Here is a 19,703-nt window from a genome sequence, read left to right as displayed (position 1 = left end):
AGTTAGGTATAAACTATGATATATAATAACTATGGCCCTGCCAAAGGGACAATGAGCTGTTCTTGCAATTAACAGAAACCAACAGGAGAAATCCAGGATGAGGCAATTACAGTGGGGGTGATTAAAAGTGCCCTTTGATAGGAAGTTCAAGAACATTCATCTGAATCAATATTCATTAGCTGCATACAACTCATTATGTTCTCTTCTATCTCTGGTTCCTCCTCTTCCCCCCACCCATTCTCTCCTTTTGCTTTTTCTCCTGCTCACTAGACACATTTTGCTTAGTCTTCAAGAAATCACAACACTGAAATCACTAAGATACTGCTCAAAATGGGGCCAAATTTTATATAAGAATGGATCTATCTTGGATCCAATCCAATTCGATTCAGCAATTCTGTATTATGTACTGCCATGCTCATGCACTATTCTAGGCACTAGAGATGCAAAAAGAAAAACAAAAATACTCACTGTTTTTATGAAGTTCACATTCTATTGATTAAGGACAAATAATACCAAAGAGCATTGTAAGTCTCAAGAGAATTCAATCAACAAATATTTATTAAATGCAATATCCATGGGACAGTATTCAATTGATGGCAATGCAAATTAAAAATCCAAACATTCCTTGTCTTTGAAAAGTTTATATTCTTACTGGGATTATGGCTTCATAATAATAACATGGAACTTTCATATTCTTATTGGGATTATGGCTTCATAATAATAACATGGAACTTTCTTAGAAGCATCTCACTCTAATGTGATTATCAATGACATTACTCTCACAATGCATTCATGAAGTTACTATGTTGGAATAGACACTATATAGTACTCATTAGGGAACTCATTTTCCCACTTACTCCAAGCTTAATACTCTTAGATTTGCTCTGACAATTCAAAGAGCTTAGTATAAACTATGTTGCTGTCCATGGTAGTAAATGGACATAAGCAACATCACTAACGTTGCTCAGACTTGGTCATAAAAGGCTGGAAGGATGGCAGCTTTCCCAAAGGCCCATTCTCCCTCTAATAATATTATCTTATAATCCCTATGCTCTTAATATTCCCTCCAAAAAGTGTTGCCTATTGTCAAATGACTTATAACAGCAACAAGTTGCTGAGTTAATACTATCATAAGTTGATGGTACATTCAGAAATAAATTCAAGAAATCAAACATGTGAAAACCCAACATTTCTTTGCAAGGAGGAATGTTTTCACTTTTAAACACCAGGAGAAAGGCATTTATTATACAAAAGAATGAAAAGAATTCTTTCCAATTTAACTTCACCTCTATTTTACATATCACAGAACTATGCTACAACTCTCCCTTTGGGCTTATTATACCAGAAAATACAAATCCCTGACCAGGTCTCCTCTCCTCAGATTTAACATATTGTTCTTATAAGAATTCCATGACAAAATGACTATCCAAGCATATTAGATCCCACACTTTTTTTTCTAACAAGGAATCATATAGAGTCTCATCTGTTGATGGGCAAATGACAGGCAAATGATGGGAAGACCTGTGGACTTTCCCCATAACAAGACTTCCAAATCTCCCAGAGTCTGAACTCTTGGATTTTTCCCTTTCCTTGACACACATGAGAAGAAAATCTGAGGAGTATGCCTTTTGTTATCATCTGAGGAAATGAATTTGATATTCTTATCAATCATAAAATTTGAAACTTTTTTGACTTAAAGCAACTGAGTTATACCTGCAAACATCCATCGGCCTGTCAAAGCCTGACACTTTAGAAAGTTATTATGTATCAGGGAAATGGAATGTAAGCACCTTCAATTTAATTCATTCTAAAGTGAGCTTCAATAGTTTCTCAGAGACCATAGAAACTGTCACTTTGGGAGACTTTGGAAACTTAAGTAATTATAGTTTAAATATCTTTCTATCAGGAGTTTGTGGAAGACTGAAAGTTTAAGTGTCATTCTTAAAAAAAAACTATTATAGCTGATCACTGAAAAGAGACCATGTGAAGTAATAGAAAGGATGGATTGAGAGTTTTGTTTTTGGTGGTGGAACTATTATAACTCTTATCTATGTTAACCTAAGAAACACAATAAAGGAAATTCCTTAAGGAATCAGAAGTAAGGACACTGGAGAGGGAAATCGTCCTGGAAAGTTGTCTGTCACGGCTGGAGGAAAAAAAATATAAAGGAACAGAGAGAAAAAATTAAGCAGGTAAGATTTTGGCTACCAGAGAAGCTAGTGGAAGTGTGATTCAGAAATGAGAATCCAAGAGCTTGGGGAAAAGGTTACAGGTGACTATAATTTTGATCTTTCTTTAAGATAAAATTCTATTAATAATAATTAATGTCTACATCATAACTCTTCTGATAATAAAGTACTTGGCCAGTAACTTTGCTGTTTGTGTGTTTATATTTGTGTATATGTGTAGATTGTGTACAAATGTACATGTACATTGTGTATATGTGCATATATACAAATCACTAGAGAAATGAGAGAGAAAGCATTTGCTTAGTGGAAAAGACATTGCTTCAGTTCCTTAAAGAAATATAATTAAATGTTTGTTTAGTAATATATAAAGTGAATACATTAAATATTCAATAATGAGTAGTATTAAGTACTTTATTATAAATATTATTTCACAAATTAGGGAGAGACTCAGAGTTAACTGACTGAAAAAATGTTTGCCATTTCACTAATTAATAAATTCCTAAATATATTACTTGGGCAGCTAGGTGGCAAAGTAGATAGAGTGCCAGGAATGGAATGAGGAAGAATCTTCCCAAGTTGAAATCTGGCACGAGATACTTATTGTGTGACCCTAGAAAAGTCACTTAACCCTGTTTGCCTTGGTTTCCTCATCTGTAAAATGAGCTGGAGAAGGAAATGGCAAACCATTCCATTATCTTTGATAAGAAAACCTCAAACAATACCACAGAGTGAGAAATAATTGAAATGACTGAACAACAGAATATATCCCTTAATTTCTTTAAAGCTCAGGATGACAAAAAGGTAGCAGGCTAAATAACATGAAATCAATGAAATAGATGCTAAAGTGCTCATCAAGTTGTCCAGGCTTCTTTTTTCCTCATGGCTGATGATGATGACTAATAACTTCAACTTGCCTCTTTTACTGTGTCATTTGATTCATATTAATTTGTATCACCATTATTTTATTACTTAACATGATATAGACTGCAGGTTTGATGATTAATTAATCAATAGAATTATTGGTTTATTGAATATAAATTGATGTTATCTCTATTTAGAAGAGTGGTGATTGATTGATTGATATATTTAGAAAACATATTTGGAAACTGAGAATTCATTGAGATCTCCTGGCTTGAGAAAAGTATTTAGGGAATCAAAATAAGGATCTGGAAAAGAAAAGTCAAAGAACTCGGGTAATTCACAATAAGTTCAGGGCTGGAGCATCCATTTGGCATCTGTAAATCACTAAGCTATTGGATCATGCCAAAATATTGGATACACTGATAATAGGAAACGACACTGGAGGATTTATTTACACATTCCTGTTTGAAAGGGAAGAGCTGGTCAAGAGAGAGAATTTAACAGACAGACAGAGACAGAGATATAGAGAGATGGAGAGAGAGACAGAGAAACAGAGAGAGACAGAGGAGGGAAGAGAGGGAGAGAGAGAGAGAAAAGCAGATACATAGAAAAAGAAGAAGGGAGGGAGGAAGCAAAGAGATCGAAGGAAGTTCTAAATCAGAAAAAGGTAACTCGCTTGTAAATGAGGTAAGGGGCAGAGTTCCTTATTTGAACAAGGACACAATGTCCTTGATAAGTGCCAAAATCAAATCTATCTTTGCTGAGGAACATTTTAAGTCAGAGTTGGGAAGCTTTTCTAGAAAAGCACCCTCTTCTTTTCAGGGAACAAACATGGGAAATGTAATTCAACAAGGTGACAGAATCACAACAGAAATGGCAGGAGTTTGAGTTAGAAATGCTAAGTAGTTTAATGGATGCCTCTGAGAGTCACCTTTTGGATACGCACAGGGTTTAAAGGCTACTCCAAGATACTGGACTCACATGGCAAATTTGTTTTACAAAAACTAGAGAGATGATTTGGCATCAATAGGGTGCCATGGCACATATTCCTTTGTTAAGCTATAAAAGAAAAAAGCCTGATGTCCCTCTACTTGAATGCTGAACAATCTCAGCTTAAAAAAAAAGTAACAGGAAAATCTGAAAAAGGAGATCAGGCTAGACTCATATGGGTAGATGATGGCTCGATATACAGCCTGGAGATAAAATGGCATCTTCTTGACATTGATATGTACCAGTCTCCAGCAGATTTTGAGAAGCTGATGGGCAGAACATGAAGAATTAAGTGTGGAAGCAGAATTGTACTCTGGGGCACTCGCTCTGGAAAAACTCAGCCTCATCCGGCTATAAAACATCCTCTTATGTTAAGTCAAGAACAATAAGCAAATAATATTGATAATAGAGATGAAAAGATAGAAGTATGTAGCGGTCGTGTTGTAAGATGGAGATGTAGACAAAATCATCCTATTTGTGAAAAAGAAAGTAGGAAAGCAAAATTCACAACAGTGCAATGTAAAATCACCATAATCACAAAAAAGGAAATTTATCTCTATGGCCTGGATAGGATGACACATGATGAATTTACTCAAAAGTCAAATGAAAAGTTGGTCAGTGAGAAGCTAAAGTCCAGAAATCAGTATTGGAAAATGAAATGTAGGTCAATGAGAGAGGGCATCCCAGACATAAATAAAAGTTAGGATGACCTCCTCATCAGTTAGATCTCAACAATTTAATATAAGACTATCACCATCAAGATACAATCAGAGAAGCAAGACCATTCTGTGATAAAAGTGGCCTTAAATATGTCAAGGGCACTTGAAAGGAGAATTATTTTTTGGTTCAGAGGAAACTGATGGTTGAGGAATCATTAGCAAGAAAAAGAAGTCAGCATTAGGGGGAATTTGATGTCAAAAAAACTGAAGCAAGTTAACAAAATTTTGCTGCAAAATTTTAGTATTCAGAGAATATTGGTAAGATCTGGTTCAGAATTTAAACAGATTTGATAACAAGAGAGAAAAATGTGGACATGGGCTTGCAGCTCCAATGCAGGCATTGGAAAATGAGGGAGCATGGGAATATATATTTCTTATATGTGCACACATACGGCGTATATCTAGAGATACAAAGAAAAGTAAAAACAGCCCCTGCCCTCAAGAAACTCACCTTTTAATAGTGGGGACAATATACATTCAACCATAAAAGTATGACATGGCCAGTAAAAATAGGAGGTAATCTCAGAATAAAGCACTGGTGGGTATGAGGGATCAGGCTTGCAGGGAATTGGATTGAAATTGTATTATGAAGGAACGAAGGAAGCACAGAGGCTTTCAGGTGGCACAGTGGATACCATATTGAGCCTGGAGTCAGGGATTTCTGAGTTCAAATCTGGGCTTCACATAAGCCACATAATCTCTGCCTCAATTTCCTCAACAGGTATCCTCAAGATAGTAACAATATCTACCTCATACAGTTGTTGTAAATGAGATGATAATATTTGTAAAGTACTTAGTCCAACCAAGTCCACAGAGACAGTTCCTGAAAAGAGGCTTTACTTTGAGTAGAGCAGACACTGTATATTGAAGCTCTGGGATTTAGGAGGATGACTGAATCGATTGGTTTATCCAAGCTCACCCAAAGCCTGATTTGTAGTCCTTTGCCAGGGAGGGGATTCACTTTTTCTGATGTCCTGGACCCCTTGGGCAGTCTGGTATTCCCTTTCTCAGAATCAGATTGTTAATTGCATCAATATAAAATATATAGGAATACATATGTAGGTATGTGTGTCCGTGTGTGTACACTCACACACATATGTGAGTGTATACACACGGACACACATATGTAGGATTACAAAAGAATCCAATTATAGTGAAATACAGTTACTGACATTAAAAAAAAAAACAAATGAAGAACCCCTATTTAAGGAGTAAGAGAAAAGTCAGAGAGTACAGAAACATTGTTATCAAGGTTATAATATAATCCAATTTAGGTACAGATATACTTCCTGTCCCTTCTATTCTCATCTTTATCTCCTGACTCCCCTCATTCCTTCATAATACAATTTCAATCCAATTCCCTACAAGCCTGATTCCTCATACCCACCAGTGCTTTACTCTGACATTACCTCCTATTTTTATTGGCCATGTCATACTTTTATGGTTGTATATATATATTGTCCCCATTATTAAAAGGTGAGTTTCTTGAGGGCAGGGGCTGTTTTTACCTTTCTTTGTATCTCTAGATTTAGTACAGTGACTGGCACATAGTAATTGTTAAATAAATGCTTGTTTTCCTGAAATGTAGAGAAATCAATAGCCATTAAATAATTAGAGTGATCTAAAGTATCCATAAGCTAAATTACAATGCTGCAGAAGTGGTTACTCACTCCATCAGATGGAATTCATCGTTGATTTAAATATACTGTTGTTTTGGATTTTTTGATGTGTAGATGAAATGTTTTGCATGTATTATTCTATTTAATTATTACTACAAATAACTAGGTTTGCTACATTATTGGATTCAGCACATCAACAAGCACAGATCAAACACTTACTGTATGCCATGCTGGGGATAGAAAAACAAAAATATGAGAAAATCTCTACCCTTCAGAAATTTCCATTCTACCGAAGAAAAGCAACATAGGTATGGACAAGTAAATATACAAAAGCTTTGGGTAGCAGGGTTCCTAACAACCGAAGGAGTCTAAACAGTTCTTCTATATAAGATGGCATCTGGGATGAGCCTTGAAAAGATTCCAAGAGATAAAGATGGGGCTCATTCCAAGCATCCTAATAAAGGTACCAATCTTCCTAATGTTACCTACATCTCTTTGGGGGCAAAGACTATTCTTCATTTTGTCTCTGTTTCCCAGAACCTAGCAAACTGCCTGGCACATTTAGGTGTTTAGCAGTTAGTTGCTTATTGGATGAAACTGGCAGTTCAAGGAAGGACTTGGTGGCTAATGAGGCATAAGATGGAGGAATGCTCCAATCCAGTTCCTAAAGTGGATCAGATTTTTAGGGAAGATTCAGACAAAGGTGAATATGTTGCCCTGGATTCCCCCAGAGGTTCTTAATCATTTGGGAGTGAGATCTGGGTACCATTGGCAAAACTAATGCAGACCCATGTGCCCTTTTCCAGAATGTTTTTGAATGCATAAAAATACATTAGGTTACAAAAGAAATCACATACATTTAACTAGTTTAAAATATAATAATATATTATAATATATCATTAATAATAAAATATAAGATATAATAATAATATAATTTTAAAATACTTTGGAAAACAACCTTATGGACTCAAAGTTAGTAACTCTTGCATGGACCAAAACAGACCTAACTTTGCGTACATGATTAGCTCCAATGGCAGTGTGTTTCATATGTGTGTCATCTCATTTTGACAATTACAAAAGATTACACCAACCTAACAAGTATTAGGTTTACGGAACACAAAAATTAACAGACAGAAGGGATTAATGACTAACCCACGGTCATACACCCTTTTCAGTAGACTTTCATATAGAGAGCCAAAGGATTATTGATTTTCTGTGACTCACATGGGTCAACTCACAATTACCCACAGCAGTAGAAGGAAAAATAGAAGTAGATAATGAAAAAATGCAGATAACTCTTTAAGTTGAATCAGGAAAGGTACCGGACTGAAAATTCTACTGCCCAGTGCCATGATTGAACTAGTGGCTAGACAATTGCGATCTATTTCATTTATGCAGTCTCTGGCTTCTTCTGCTTTAAAATGAGTGGGTTGGACTAAATGTTATCAACAATTCCTCTCAGCTCGAATAATCTATGATTCAAGCCGATGGCATGGTTCTTAATTGGACAACCCAGTGCCCCAGAGTTTTCAGAAGGAGCAGGCCCACATCCCTTAGCCATGCCCTTGGCAGGTCAGCCACTGCTGAGCTCACCGGCAGCTACCCCACAAAGCAACTGAGAACACAGTTTGCAGGAAGGTGACAGAAATCTCATTGCCAAAGAAAACAAATGTGTTTTATTGTAAAGCAGGCACATTTACATAATGCAAGTCAGCACAACCACAATTTCCATAAATCCTATCACTCCTTATTCTTGACTCTTTCTGAAAGGACCCTTTTAAATGAGCCCGGATCTTGGCGAAGTCCTGAGCAGCCATTATTGCTTACAGATATCGCCTTTCAGCTTTGTCTTAGGAATCGACATTTCAAACATCACCATACTGACTCGGTGCTTTATGTTCTGTAGACCGGCAGTCAATTTTTCTATGTATAATTATCACCACCCACCCCAACTTCAAGACTGGACAGAAATCACATTTCACAGACAGCAATTTGGGCCCCGTTATAATACAGCATGCAGAACATTTCACGTATTGTACAAAAACCTGAAATACCATGCATGCTTGAGCAGATTTCAAACTCCAGCTGATAACCCAGCTCAGTCTGAACGTTCAGACCAAATATGACTCGGGCATTTCCCGGAAATAAGCTAATGCCTGAAAATGTATGTGTTTTCAGCTAAACATCCCTAGGAACAGCATTACTCAGATCATTTACAGGACTGATCATACAGGATTATATCAATGACTAGGGGTTGCCACACTGAGATAGGTAAAGCGATTCTCCATGGAACAAGAAGCAAGAGCTGCAGCCAAGTATATGGACAAGGGACCAGCTTCTCTGCCATGCTGAGATTGTGAAGAGCTGCCTTCTAGAAGTGGAGTCAGAACTCTATGGTTCTAAGCCATCTCATAATGTGACAGCAGAACTGAAAATATTGATGGGATGGAGATCAAGAGCCAGGAGAAACTGTGTCAGACCAGTACAAAGCCAGGAAATTAAGTTACCAAGAGATCTTTCACTGTATGTCTGTTTTTGTGTTTGCTTGTATAATTTGTGCCCCTGTAGCTGTGCTGTAAGCTGCTAGTGGTGATAAGGGAAAATTGTAGACCAGGGACTAGGCAAGAGTGACTTTATTCCATGAGCTTGGTTACAACTACATCCCTGACAAAAGTTTCCTGAGACTTTCTTTAATTCATTCAGGTATCCCTATGTCAGACAATAAGATCTTTGCAGTCAGAGGTCAGTCATGGGATCCTGAAAAAAAGACATTCGAGGACCCTAATTTTCCAAGTTAGGGCCTTTGTAAAGCTGTTTTCAAGATAAAATCACATAGTTATTGTGGTTTCCTATTTGATATTTCTTGGGTGAAAAAACAGGGGACATAAAAAAGGCAAAATAAGCAAACAGTTCAGAACTGGGAGTTGTTCCTTTGTAAATAAACACAGGTAATGCTCGGGTGTTTGTTTGGTTTTTAAAATTATATACAATGATACAGGATTTTAAATGTCAAGAGGAGGGTTTGGCGGGTGCTCTCTAACTTGTCCCAGTTCAAAAGTGTATTGGTTTGAGTCTCAGGCCCCCGTCCTCTTGACTGGATCTCAGTGCTGCTGGAACTGAGACCCGCTGTTGCTTTTTCAGTGGAGACTCCATCCTCCAGTGTTTCTCCAAATCAGAACCAAGATGAAATCTTCAAAAGCACTTGGTCTTCCTCAAAGTTGGCCGTTTGGTGGGGTCTGTGCAAGAGAGACAAAATGAAGAGACAGTCAGGGTACTAGTATCAACATTTTCAGGAATATTGAATGAGGGGGGGATGCACAGAAGGAAAAGGTCCTTTCTCACCTTGGATCAGCTGTGAACTATCCGCTTCTCTGGAAAATTTGGGGGACTGGCTTTCAGTGGGTTTCTCTTGTATCTTGACCTGGGTCTGACGTCAGCTTCTGTGGATTGAGGTCCCACTATTTCACTGTTGATGAAAACATAAAATAAATACTCCTCCCATCAATGACCGAAGGCACTTAGAGCCGAGGGTCATTCAACAGAACCACAGAGACATGCTGAGGAAGGGAGATGGGAGAGTAAAAACTCAGAAATGATGCTGTACCTGCTGCCTTTCCCTGGGATTCTCCTAAGAAGCAGCAGCCTGTGAGGGAAGCTGGAGATGATTTCTAAGACCACACAGAGTTCTCAATTCCCAGCTCCTCCCGGGATCAGAAAAGGCCAAGGATCATCTTTCCATTGTTGTTCAGCCACCTTAACTTAATACTCAGCTCCTTCTTAACCTCCGCCAGCCTCGCCAAACACACACGTGTTGGGTTCTGTCACTGAAATACTGTACAACAGAGAGCAAAATGCAGTTGGAATTAGCTCCAAGAGTCACTTGTCGATGGGTCCAGAGTTGGCCATTTGGTATGGGGCAGGGTGAATGAGTTTAACAAACCACGGGAACTGTTAGAGGTGTTCTGTTCATTTAAATGTTCACAGCAAATCAACTATCATTTTCCCACTAGTTAACAAAAAGTTGAAAAGACTCCTTTGTCTTCCTTCTTCTGTCCAGTTCAGAATTTACTCCTGGCTCTGAGATACCCAGACCCACATGTTTTGTATACTCTTGTCGCCATGGTGAAACAAAGAACTTTCAGAAGCTGGACAGAGAAAGGGGATAAAACTGTGGTGGGAGTTGCCACCCTCTTTCTATGTTCTAATCATGGAGTCTAAGAAACAAACATCTAGCCCTTTTCCTTTTATTTTTTCCCCTCTCCTTCTTTCATTGTCTTTTAATTCTTTGTAACAAAGAACATCTTCCTGCATAGGGTAAGCTAGGGTAGTGAGATTGTGTGCGTGTGTGTGTGTGTGTGTGTGTGTGGGGGTTGTGAGTGTGTGAAACTGAACCTGAGATTTCATTAATGTAGGATATTAAGAGATGATGAAAATCCCTCTCTACCAGTAAAAATCAACACTTTCCATGCAACCTCTAGAATTAGGAAGTTGACTAAGAAACTGAGAAATTAAGTGACTTCTCTAAGATCATACATCCAGCATGTGTCAAGAGGGGTGACTCAACCCTTGGAACCCCTGAATCCAAGGACAATTCTCCATTCACGATATCACATTGCTTCTCTATTTGGAAATGAAGGCAATGTAATTATATTTAATTTCCAGGAAGTTGGGGCTGGCCTTGTGCAAAATGGAAATGCCAGAGTAGGCCTTTGGCAAGACTATGACTTCACTATGGTAATGGTGTGTAGAATAAGGGATAGAGAGAGCCAGTCTTGGATCCAGAAGACCTGTGTTCGAGTTTAGCCTCTGAAATATAAAGATTATGACTGTACTTTAGACAAGATGTTTAACTTCTCAACGCTGGAGGCAATTCTCTAAGATAAAAAATCGATGTCAGAGAAAGCACTTAACCCAATGGCAGAGGAAATGACTCACCAAGAGCTCCTTATCCCAAAAAACACAGACGCAGGTCCCATCTTTGGCTTTAATAAAGAAAGAGGGCCCACGTACTCATTCTATTATAAGGTAGTTCTGGTGATTCATAGAGGCTTCAAGTAGGAATCTAGAGGATTATTTGTGACCAAGGGAACCAATAATGAGGCTCTAACTTCATTGGGTGAAGGAAGATCCCGGATATGGAATGGGGAAAGCCCAAACAGGACTACACCATTTCATGTAGAGTGGAAGCCAGAACTGTAAGAAATACTAGGTTTGCCATATGAGTTCCATATGAGTATCCATTTTATGATACATGGATACCCTGGTTAGTAAGTAGTTTTAAAAAGAATAGTTAGATTAATTCACATATGATCAATGTATAATGGAAAACTAGCACATTTTCTGTTCTCCCATAGTCCTAACCAGACTCCCAGATTCATGAAAAAGAATACATGGCATTAATAATCAATTTAGAATGATGATGATGATGATGATGATGACGACAGTAATAATAATAAAAGTATAATTATAGCATTTTATATTGTTTTAAAGTTTGTAAAAACCTTTACATACATTATCTCTTTTCCTCATAAAAAACGTGAATAAAAATAGCCATTTTACATGTTATTCCCATTTTACATATCAAGGAACTAAAGCAGGTGGAAATTAAGTGACTTGCCCAGAATAACACAACTAGTAAAGATCTGAGGTTAAATCTGAACTCTTATCTTTCTGACTCCAGATCTGACAGCTCTACTCTTGGGAATAGATTGGGGATGTAGCAAGATTTTTTAATGAAAAGAAAATTAAATTTAATTAATTGTCACCCAGTGACAAGAGTGTTGGATTCAGAATCCAAGAACCTGAGTCTGAATCCCTACCTGCCACAAGCACCTTTGGGAGAATCATCTCATCTCTGGGGGTCTCAGGTTCCTCATCTGTAAGAAGATGGGGTTGGGGCTCAATGATTTCTAAGTCCCTTCAAGCTCTAAGTCTATAGTTCCATATTATCAACCTCTTCTTGGAAAACCACACAATCCCAGAGAGATTCGTTGTCTCTCAAAACCAATAAATCAAACTATGGTGGATCATTATTTCCCAGATGCTGGTTAATTAATTGGCTGCTGAGCAGTGGTTAGTTCTAGCCTTTCTTCCCATGGGATTACAAACTCAAAAGATGCAAGGAAGCTAGCAGGAAACGGAGAAAGGGACCGGGGCTGAGATGTCATGACTTCTAGTGATCATCATACTAGAAGTCCCCACACTTTAAACTGGTAGAAAACTCAATTCTCTGGATTTTCAGTAGCTCCAACACTCAACTGATCAGATTATACTTTTAATCATTTCAATGGCTCAACTGTCCTGATTCTCAACTATTTCAATTTGGAATTCTTATCTATGTTCAAAATATTTCATATAGCTGCCTCTGGTTTGAACCTGATAAAACAGAAGGAAAAAGGCCAAAGAGATGCCCATATTTCACAGAAATTTGAAGTCTACTACTTCAGGGCAGTTCCCAGCTTGCCAATCAATAGGTTATGTTCCAAAGGTTTGTAAGTACTGGTTTGGTACTCCAAATACATTCTCACCCCCTCCCCAAGTGAAAGTTTATTTAACATGTAACATTCCTTGATAGGATACTATTATCTAGTACTATAGTATTTACTCCAATATATCAAATGTTTCTAGGAGAAAATTCATCCATTCTTCAAGTCTGGGCTGTGGAGGTACATTTCCCTCTCTTGTGGTGGGATCAGATACTATCTTTCTTTGAACATCTAACCTTTTAATGAGCCCAGGGACCCTTCTAGTTCCAGGTCACTGACTGAGCAACCCATTGGTGGCAATCCATGGTTACATCTAAAATTGTTTTTTCTCTTGTCAGAATTGTTTTCTCTCCTACTATCTCCTTTCTTTTCTTTTGAGGGCCCCTGAGATTGATTTTATGGGTTTATATTCAAAGAATAATATTAGTAAAATATAACATATAGTATAATTTTAAAATATTATATGTATACATATAGATAACACATTTTACAACAATTTATGTATCCTGCTAAGACTTTAAAGTATCACACTTCTCTTTGTACATTATTCAGGTATATATTTAGATATAGAGATATACTTATACACATATATAGATAACATGTTTGTATGTATGTATATATACAAATATACACCTGAATAATACAAAGAGAATTTTGACACTTTAAAGTTTTAGCAGGATACATACATAGAGAAATATGGCAGAAATATATGGTAGAACATTTTATAAAGGGAAAGAATTGGTTTAGAAGATAGTCTAGGTCTTATCACCAATATTAACTCAATCTTTTAACTTTCTAGACCAGCTTTCTTCCACTGCCCCACATTCTAAGTACCCCATCTCCTGCTAAAGTATAGGGGAAATGGCCAAATGTCATGGGTGTCTTTGAATTACAGAACACTAGTATGGTTTAATGAGAAGAGCCCAGACTCTAGCATCATTAACACCTAGAACTACCTCTCACCTCTGCTCAATTTGCTTCATCTCTCTGAATCTCACCTTTCACATCTCTGAAGTGAGGGATCAGCCAAGATGAACTCTAAGGTCTACCCTGTCTACTCTGAGCTCCAGGATCTGACTCTTGCATTCATGTGTAATGGATCGCAAGGTCATTTCCTCTAACCTACTCTTTCTACAGATCAGGAAACTGAAGCCCAGAGAGAGTCCATCATTTATTCAAGGTCACACAGCTAATTAGTGGTAGAGTAAAGCTTAGAATAAAGGTCTAATAACTTAGCCCAGTCATCCACACCACTAGATATATTCCAGGGTTATTATTTTTTAATTGTGTCACCTTCCACAGAATTTAATTCAACAAATCTGAAGCAAGTATCTACTATGTGCAAAATTTAGGGGTCTTCTTTTTAGCCTCTACTTCCAACCACATCAAAACACTCATGGAATTGTCAAACTATCCCGAGATCCCAGGGCAAAGTCTTCTCTGTACAACATGTGTATCCAAGCTTGGTAGCTAGAAATTAGAGTACCTGATAAGGTCATTTGAAACAGGAGAAACTAATGTCTTAGAAAACCTTTTGTCTACTAGCAGATCACTCTCTGTGTTTGTCAGGTCAGCTAAAAGTCAAGGGACTAACAACCATTTTTGATAAACTAGTTTGCACAAATCTCATCCTGGCGGTGATGTTGGCCAAAGTCTGAGTCTCTTTCCAGGGTGAAATTCTGGTGACCTTGTGATTATTAACGACCACCACTGTCTACAAAGCTTCAGCCTTTAACAATCCCTCCACAGCTGTAGTCCCCAAGCACAATAACAGCAGTTCATGTGGATTGATTTTGCCCTTAGCCATGGCTGCCTCAGAACACTGTCAGTGATGGGGCTTGTGTGTAGCTCTTTCTTGGGCAAGTCTAGTATTGGCGTCTCAGGAACTTGTAAAGGTCATGAAGGCTCCATCGACTCTCTCTCCTGCATATGGTCTCATCCCTCTTTTCATGGGAGGACATGACTTAGTCTATAAGAAGCCAATCAGAGTCTCATAGACTGCCCGTTGCACATGGAGGATGAGTCCAGATGTGATTGTCATGTAATATGATCGCTAAAGAGAGTTCTAGGGCCCTGAACAGCCAACCCACTTTCTAGCGGTCCTTTCGCACATATTATGCTTTCTTTTGAAGTGTTTTATTGCTGCTACCTCCTTCAGCTGCTAGTGACCTCCCCTATATAATTAACTTCTATTTACTCTATATTAATCTTACAAGCTACATTAATATGATTAGCCTATGGTAAAATATCATATTATTTTATTTATATTATTTTCTATTTTTATTTATTTATTATTATGTTATAATATATAATGTAATATAATATAATATAATTATTTTTCATTAAAATATTTATCTGGTCTAGCTTCCTACCTGGAGGCCTTGATCCCATCCCCTGGAGTTTTCTCTTATTGGGGGGCTCATCTAAGCAAATACACTGATGCCTTTGTGAATGAGACCCACTGCTAGCCGCAAGCCTTCTCATAAGAGATGGACTTAGCCTAAGGCCTTCCTCCTCCTTTCCTTCAAATGGCACCACACCACACCAGACCCATCATCTTCATGAAGATTTCCCTAACAGAGTCTTTCTCTCTTGAAAAAAGAGAGTTTTTCTCTCTTGAAAAAAAAGTATCATTAAGTTTGTGCCCCTAGAATTAGATATGAGTTCAAATCTAATCTCAGATACTAGCTGTCTCAGTTTTCTCAACTGTGAAATTGGGACAGTAAGAGCAAAAGAGATAATGCTTGTAAACACTTAGCACAGTACCTGGCACAGAGTAGGCACTATGTAAATGGTAGCTGATATCATTTTTATCATCATCCTCACTATATGTCTGCTAGTTGGGTACACATCTCCAAGAGGCAAAATAATACATAAGCTTTTAAATAAAGAAGACCTGAGTTCAAGTCCTTCCTCTGACATTGTGAGTAGGATCCCTTCATTCTCTGTACTTGAATTCCTTGCACCTAGCACAGTGATAGGTACATAGTTTAATAAATGCTTGTTGGTTGATTGATTAACACATACTAGCTCTCTGATCGTGATCAAATGGCAATCTCTCATCTCTTGAAGCATTTTTCTAAGACCATAATTTGAATGGAAGATGCCAACCTGTGTTGGAGTGTGAGCTTCCTCACTCTACAGTCTCCTATTCCAATGAAAATATATGGTCTAGTTACTCTATCTATCTAGGCATCCATTGATTTTATCTATCTATCTATCTATCTATCTGTCTACCTATTTATCATTCTCTACATCTATCTACTATCTATTGATCTATTGATTTATCTATTTATCTACCTATCTATCTATCTACACATTATGTGCCCTTAATGGTTATTAAAGCTTAACATTCCCCAAGACTTTTAGAATGCTTTGTATATGTACATATTTGTTGTGCACTGCTTTATAGAGCCCCCAAGTTGGGGTGATTAAAATACTGAGTCCTGCTGCTTTCTAGCCCCCAAGCTGGAGTGATTAAAATATACCATCCTAGTGGAAAAGTGATGAGGCGGGACTCCTGAGGATGTTGGAAAAATGGATTTCGGTTATTTTAAGGGCTTTCCCCTTTTATAATGTAATAAACACAACACTGCACACGTGAGACCACATAAACAACTTGCTGTTGTATGTAGTTTGCCACCTGGTATCACTCTTCCAACTGGTATCACTCTGCCTCGATCTCATCACGTGTTGTCACTGCCCCCTGACTTCTCAGGAAGGCCGAGAGCACTTAGGGGAGATGAGGAGCTGGACCAGACAATGTCAGCAGGTTCCCTCTGGGCTGAAGGGTCTTATACCTCACTCAGAGTTCTCCCACTGACTATGAGCCTCTACACATATTCACATGTATAACATGTATATATTATTATTAGAAGAGAAGTAAAAAATTGGGCGGGAAATTACATCTAAGGGTTCAGATAAAAGTCTCATTTCTAAAATATAGAGAGAATTGACTCAAATTTATAACACAAACCATTCCCCAGTTGATAGATGGTCAAAGGATATGAACAGATAATTTTCAGATGAAGAAATTAAAAACATTTCTAGTCATATGAAATAAAAAATGCTCTAAATCACTATTGATCAGAGAAATGCAAATTAAGATAACTCTAAGGTACCATTACATACCTTGAAGATTGCCTAAGATGACAGGAAAAGATAATGATAAATGTTGGAGGGGAAGTGAGAAATCTGGGACATTGATACGTTGTTGGAGGAGTTGTGAAATGATCCAACCATTCTGGAGAGCAATTTGGCACTATGCCCAAAGGGCTATCAAACTCTGCATACCCTTTGATCCAGCAATGTCTCTATCGGGGTCTTTGTCCCAAACACATCATAAAAAAGAGAAAAGGACTATCGTGGGCAAAAATGTTGCAACAGGATTTGTAATGGCAAGGAACTGGACACTAGTGGATGTCCATCAGTTGGAGAGTGAGTGAAGAAGTTCTGGTATGTGACTGTTATGGAAAATTATTGTTGTATAAGAAACAATCAGCAGGATGATTTCAGAAAGGCTGCAGAGACTTACATGAGCTGATGCAAAGCGAAGTGAGCAGAATCAAGAGGAACAACAACAAGATTATGTGATGGTCAACTGTGATGGATATGACTCCTTTCAACAATAAGGAGATTCAGACCAGTTCCAATGGATTTGTGACGGAGAGGGCCATCTGCATCCAAAGAGAGGACTCTGGGGACTGAATGTGAATCACAACATAGGATTTTCACCTTCCTGTCATTGCTTGCTTGCGCTTTTTTCCCCTCGTTTTCTCCCTTTTGATCTGATTTTCTTGTGCAGCATAATAATTGTGGAAATATGTATAGGAGAACTGCATATATTTAACATATATTGGATCACTTGTTGTCTAGGGGAGAGGAAAGGAAAAGAGGGGGACTTGGAACACAAGGTTTTGCAAGGGTAAATGTTGAAAACCATCTTTGCATTTTTTGAAAATAAAAAGCAATTATTAAAAAATAAATAAATATTGGAAAATAGATCTAGCGGGATGATAACAACAGTTGCAGCTAATAAAAATATAATCAAACCTAGTAAGATTCCTACAAAAACTTTTTTTGGCTTAATTCAGTATCAAGGAAAGTATTACTATTTTTAAAAGTCATTCCAGGATCTGTGGCACTGTACGCTCTTGATCTCGTATAGAGGATGGAAGACTTAGATGCTAAATAAAAAGATCTTATACTGCACAAGCATGGCATTTGACAAACCACAAATGTGTGACAATTTCTTCCACCCTAGAATTAAAATTCATAAGTACCGTCACTGGAAGAGGTATTCTTAATCACTATTGTGTCATGAATCCTTTTGGGAGTCTGTGCATTCTGTGGATCCCTTATTAGAAAATTTTTAATGCATCAAATAAAATGTAAAAGATTACAAATGAAATATGATAGCAAATTAAAAAAAAAAAACAAGTTCACAAATTCTATTGTGAACCTTTGCTGAAAGACAGTGTGGTACAATGGAAAGAGCCCTTGGATTTGGAGTCAATAAAAATTCCCACTCCTCAACTTACTATTTGGAGGATGCTAGACAATTCATTTCTCCTGCTTAACCAGTTTCCTCATCTAGAGCTTTGAACTCGATGAATGCCAAAATCCTTTTCAGATATAAATATGTGCTTCTATGTCCTAGGGTAAAATAGTGTGCTTTCCTTCACTCTTTCCATAGTGTCTTCCCTCTCCTACTTATATTGAATGCTGGTTTAATTTGAATTCTCACTGCTAAAAAATCTTAATTCAATAGGATTTTCTGTTTTCCTGTTTATTGCAATTGAGGCAAGGACTGCCACACAGTCAAGGGGTGCTGATGGAATCCGGAACCATACAAAGTCAGGTATAAGCATTCACCGGCAAGTGCTGTAAATTGAGAGGCTTCTGGGTCAAATTTAATACTTTACTGTTTATCTTCACACCGAACTATTCCATTTCATCTTTCCCCTGCCTCCTTGGATTGATCACAGTTTTTGTTTGAACTCGGTTTCCTCTTCAGAATCTGTTTACCACCTTTGGCCCTTGATGAACCATCTTCTCTGTGACCAGCCTAGGCTTAACGGCATGACAAATCTGCCCCTTCCTTGAGCAGAGACTTCCTATGGCCTTCTTACCTTCTCACTTCTAGAACCCAGGGAGGTCCCAGTGCCTATAGTGGAAGCTATTCAGTCACAGCCCATCAGAGGCTATAATTATGGGAGCAAATTAGGGACAAACAACCTTCTTGCCCTTAGAGCCAAAGACAGAGTGATTTCCTGATCTCTGCTTCTTGTCTGAGAACTCTAGAAGTCACTGTGGGACAGTGTTCGGTAATGACCTGTCTCTGCTTCTTTGGAACTACGGGCAAGTTCCTTAATGTCTCCAATCCTCAGTGTTTTTATCTGGAAAATAAGGGAGTCGGGACTAAATGACTTCTCAGATCAATCACAGCTGTAAGTGTCCCGTGTTAGGATGACTCAAGTATAAAGAACAACTTTATATATGATTTTATGATCAACAATCTTTATACATGAAGTATATTTTAAATTCTCTCTTAATTCTTTGAAAAATGGTGATCCAAATGTTGTCAGTCTCTGGAAACCTCGACTATGTGTTCCGTTCCCTGACCACACCATGCCAGATAACAGAATCCACTGTAACATTCTGTCAACCGTGTCAGGGCTGATTTCCTAGGAAGCTGACTGCTGAGAGTCGCAAACAGTCTCAGGCAGCCAAGAAATTCAGCATTGGCCATAGTTCTGGCTCCACAGATCAAGCGTGGCCCTGGATTACCCTGATACCTTTAGCAAGCAAACAGGATTCCGAAATGGGAATTTCCAAGAG

General features: G+C 37.9%; 1 protein-coding gene and 1 long non-coding RNA gene across 10 annotated transcripts in view; both read right to left on the bottom strand.

The window, feature by feature from the left end:
• Positions 1–19,703, bottom strand: part of RBMS3 (RNA binding motif single stranded interacting protein 3) — a 1,441,154-nt gene that overhangs the window by 1,203,818 nt on the left and 217,633 nt on the right. The window lies entirely within an intron of this gene.
• Positions 7,326–19,703, bottom strand: part of LOC111721192 — a 42,627-nt gene continuing 30,249 nt past the window's right edge. The window contains exons 1-3 of one of the 2 annotated variants that reach the window (XR_002770515.2): positions 9,983–10,691; positions 9,721–9,844; positions 7,326–9,614 (exon numbers count right to left, since the gene is read on the bottom strand). This is a non-coding gene — a long non-coding RNA (uncharacterized LOC111721192). Of the gene's footprint in view, positions 9,615–9,720; positions 9,845–9,982; positions 10,692–19,703 lie in introns of those variants that run through there. The other variant, XR_004229483.1, reaches the window with a different exon arrangement.

The sequence above is a fragment of the Sarcophilus harrisii genome, chromosome 5 (genome assembly GCF_902635505.1).
Source record: "Sarcophilus harrisii chromosome 5, mSarHar1.11, whole genome shotgun sequence".
In the NCBI taxonomy this organism is placed as follows: Eukaryota; Metazoa; Chordata; class Mammalia; order Dasyuromorphia; family Dasyuridae; genus Sarcophilus; species Sarcophilus harrisii.
This window is presented reverse-complemented; position numbering and strand designations above follow the sequence as displayed.